Raw genomic sequence first — 3,703 nt, 5'->3', positions numbered from 1 at the left:
AGTTATGCTATGGTTTGCTAGATTAAAATGTATACATTTGAAACCGGTGTGACCAGACAGAAATACATGTATCCAGAAAAAAAGTCAATTATTTTATGTTTCCTTTAATTAATTTTTTTGCAAAGCATTAAGTGGCATATTATTGCTATATACCTTTGGATAAATATACTCCAAACAGAAATACATTAAAGACATCATTTAAATTTGTAACTAGTCTTGGGGAAAAAAACATGTTTAATTCAAACCGACAAAAGTTTAGATCTACTTATTTCTTACATGTAGATTTACATTTCTTAAATGCGGATCGTTATTTAGAGCTGATTTTTATCAGATTGGTATTAAATTGTAATTTTACCTGTATAGACATCCAGTATTTAATAGAAAACAGAACAAAGTCATCAATAATATATTATATTTTGCATTAAATTTGTATCAAGAAGTATAAAAATTGATGAACATTTAAAACAAAATATATACAGACAAACAATTTTTATATAAAAAGTAAAGATATCACATATACGTAAATTAGTCAACAATTTGTGGCTTGTACAGTTTCACGAAATAAATGCCGGGATTAAGATAAAATATGATATTATTTAAACGTTTTCCTGAACCTGATGAAGATACCGACAAAACTTAAAATTTAGCAAATAGATACGTAGGGTTTGAAGTTTCTCCAAATTCATATAACTTATTAACGTTTATACAACTAGCGCTGAGTAGTAAAAATGATAATTGGAGTCAAGACACACAGAAGAACGATCACCACACCAAACACTATAAAGACTATCAGCACTGCCTTGTCACATGGAGCCTACAATTATGAAATAAATTTTGTATGACATGTACTAGTATATCATTTTGCAAATTAATACATCCTTTCCATTATATTGTGAAAGTTAAAAATCTATCAATAATTTCATATAACAATTAAGGAAGCATCATTATGATAATGAATATATCATCAATTTCATATAATGATTGGGAATGCATCAGTATAACAAGGTTTTATCAAAAACAATTTCATATAAAGATTGAGTAAGCCTCGGTATGACAATGATTATATCGTCAATTTCATATAACGATTAGATAAGAATCAGTATGATAATGAATATATCATCAATTTCATATAACGATTGGGAATGCATCAGTATAACAAGGTTTTTATCAACAACAATTTCATATAAAGATTGAGTAAGCCTCGGTATGACAATGATTATATCGTCAATTTCATATAACGAGTAGATAAGTATCAGTATGACAATGAATATATCGTCAATTTCATATAACGACAGAGAATGCACAGTGTGACAAAGTATAAATCAACAATTAGATAAGTATCAGTATGATAGAACGAATATATCATCGATTTCATATAACAATATAGCATGTTGTTTTTGTTGATAAAGGTACATGTAAAAATGACGATCAGCACTGTTATTAATAATAATAGTGCTGATTATCGTTATGATGAAAATATAATTTTAGCTCCATAATTATGTTTTTGATGGTGTACATTTTATATATGTTGAATATATCACACACGTGTATATATATTTTCAAACTGGACGGTATATGAGTCATATGGGAGCGGTATGGTGGATATTTGGAGACGGTGAAATCACCGACCCAGGCAGTGTCTGCACTCAACTACACCAAAAAGTATCGATCCAAGGCAGTTTACTTTTACCAACTTTGAAAAGCCGCCGATTCAGGCTAATTCAAGCTGCTGCCGTCTGATTGTCACTGCCGCCGGACGGATGCAGGTCAACATTGCGATTTTTTGCAGAAACAGACACCGTCCGGCGGCTGTTTGTGTATTTCTGACTGAGGCATTGCCGAATGATAAATTTACCCGTATTTGCATAGAAGAACTTTTTTTTATAAATGTGCATTTTAAATAAAACAAAATAGAAATGTTTTGTAAATGTAAATAACATGAAATATAGACGAAAACTTAAGGCTAATATTTCAAACAAGTATTTTACCTTGGAGAAACAAGTTCGCTAAGCCAAAATACGAATAAGACTTGCATACGCATTGGCTTTCGTTTCTGATTCAGTAAATATTTATTAACATCATTTGTTAATTGTAAACGTGTTTAATTGGTTGAAATAACCTATGATTTAACTATTCTAGCAACACGGATGTATTTTGCTTACTGAATTATTTGGACGAGTAGGCTGTGCCCCAAATACTGTCACATTGGACCCTGGCTGTCCAAAAGTATTTGTCGTTGTATAATGAACACCAGAATATCCACCATGTGGGCCTGGTCCAAATCCCACACCAGCAGTCGGATGAACGAACGTATCAATGGTCCATGATTATGAACATTGGTCTTGGTACTAGGTAAATCCATCTCACTAGAAATTTATTTCGCACCCGAAAGTCCTGTGTGCCCACTTGGAACCGAAAGCACGCCTCCACGTATATAAGTCTTCGCTCCAAGAAGAAAACCCAGCGCCGCCCCCGCCACCAAAGTCACCACCTCCGCCACTGAAGTCTCCGCCTCCTGTAGAAAATCCGCCACCTCCGGAATCGCATCCTCCTGCATCTCCTCCTCCCATGCCGCCTCCCCCTGAATCACATCCGCCTATAGTAAAAACATAAGTTTTGTATTATGTTTCACTGATTGTCAAAATGAGGTATACTTACATAATGAAAACAAAACTGACTCTGAAAACAGAGACAAATAAAATTTCTGAAATTGTTTCCAACGATATCAGATCTTTACGGAAGCGTCCTGGTGCCAGTTTAACATGTTTTATAAAAAAAAGATAACTACTACGTAGGACTTTGCAACTCCTACGTAGGACTTTATAACTCCTACGTAGGGATAAAAAAAGCCTAATTAGGAGTTTATAAACTCCTACGTAGGAGTTTGTAAGTTCCTACGATAGGACTTTATTAGTCCTACGTAGGACTTTATAACTCCTACGTAGGAGATATAAAAACCTTATTAGGAGTTTTAAAGTCCTACGTAACACTTACAAACTCCTACATAGGACTTTATAACTCCTACGTAGGAGTTAAAAGCCTAATTAGAAGTTTATAACTCCTATGTAGGACTTTATAAGTCCTACGTATAACTTTATAACTCCTACGTAGGACTTTATTAGTCCTACATAGGACTTTATAACTCCTACGCAGGAGATAAAAAAACCTAATTTAGTAGTTTTAAAGTTTCTACGTAGGATTTTAAAAGTCATACGTAGGAGAGTTTATAACTCCTACGTAGACTTTATAAGTGTTCCTCTACGTAGGAGTTTTAAAGTCCTACGTAGGAAGTTTTAAACTCCTAATTAGGCTTTTTATCTCCTACGTAGGAGTTTAAAGTCCTACGTAGGAGTTTTGTAAGTCCTACGTAGTACTTAAAACTCCTAAATAGGTTTTTATATCTCCTACGTAGGAGTTTGTAAGCTCTACGTATAGGACTAATAAAGTCCTACGTAGGACTTACAAACTCCTACGTAGCGAGTTTATAAACTCCTAATTAGGCTTTTTATCTCCTACGTAGGAGTTATAAAGTCCAAACATAGGAGTTGCAAAAAGTCTTACGTAGGAGTGATCTTTTTTATAGAACATGTTAAACTTGGCACCAGGACGCTTCCGTAGATCTTAGCATGATTACTCCATGAAAACATAACATACTTTAAAAATATCAATTGTCCGATGTATTACACTGTACATTATAAAGTTA

At 33.6% G+C, this 3,703-nt stretch overlaps 1 long non-coding RNA gene across 1 annotated transcript; it reads right to left on the bottom strand.

Annotated features, from left to right (window-relative positions):
- Positions 1–398: 398 nt before the first annotated feature.
- LOC132723320 (uncharacterized) lies at positions 399–2,322 on the bottom strand. Its single transcript, XR_009624733.1, has 2 exons — positions 2,163–2,322; positions 399–814 (listed from the first exon to the last, which is right to left on the bottom strand). It is a non-coding gene; the product is annotated as an uncharacterized LOC132723320 (long non-coding RNA).
- Between the last annotated feature and the right edge of the window lie 1,381 nt (positions 2,323–3,703).

Source organism: Ruditapes philippinarum, unplaced genomic scaffold, assembly GCF_026571515.1.
Source record: "Ruditapes philippinarum isolate M1 unplaced genomic scaffold, ASM2657151v2 ctg4246_1_1_1_1, whole genome shotgun sequence".
NCBI lineage: Eukaryota > Metazoa > Mollusca > Bivalvia > Venerida > Veneridae > Ruditapes > Ruditapes philippinarum.
The sequence above is the reverse complement of the archived record's forward strand: the minus strand, read 5'-3'. Positions and strand labels throughout refer to the sequence as shown.